The following is an 882-nucleotide window of genomic DNA, read 5'->3' on the forward strand; positions in this document are numbered from 1 at the left end:
ATATATATATATATATATATATATATATATACATGAATGTAGTGTGTGCGCGTGCATAAATAATATATGATAACCGGTAGGAATTGAATCACCCGCCTTTTTTTCTAAATATGCTTTCGTTTTAACCTCTCAATTTAACAAATACCGCTCATATATCTTTTTATAATGTTTTCTCTTCAACCCACGCACATGCTGAATTATTTAAAAGGAGAAGAGTATAATGAAAAGCCACAACTCAAACTCACAATTAGATTAAGCGGTTCTTTATCAACATTAAAACAGGAATCCTTTTGGCAATATTTTATCTATGAACATCACTTTGCACTTTTGTTGACTGCTTAACATGATATTGTCAAAGTTGATATGCTTGATAGATATTTCTTTTACAGGTATTATGTGACGCACAAGATGTAATTACATTTATAACTACCACCACTATCACCGTCACGACGACGACTACAACCACCACCACAACCCCCGTCACCTTCACCATTACCACTATCATCACCAACAATAACAACAACGACAACGTATCCATCACTGCAATATCCGCCATGTTGGTACTACTGATAATGAATTATGATGATGATGATGATGATGATGACCGCCATTATCATTTCCATCACATTCACAACGGCCGCCACCATTAACACCACCACCATCACCACCACGACCACCACGACCACCAAGAACAACACCTCCACCACAACCGCCACCACCACAACAAACACCACTACTACTTATCTACCTATCTACCTAAAAAATACATTTATATCTTTCCTGTTGGCACAAAAGTTGAGAGCTAGAATTTAAAGTTTGTATTCAATGAATCGAAATATATTCAGTCGGTAGTGTACAGTTTCAGATTATCACAAAATTACA

Source organism: Octopus bimaculoides, chromosome 13, assembly GCF_001194135.2.
Source record: "Octopus bimaculoides isolate UCB-OBI-ISO-001 chromosome 13, ASM119413v2, whole genome shotgun sequence".
NCBI lineage: Eukaryota > Metazoa > Mollusca > Cephalopoda > Octopoda > Octopodidae > Octopus > Octopus bimaculoides.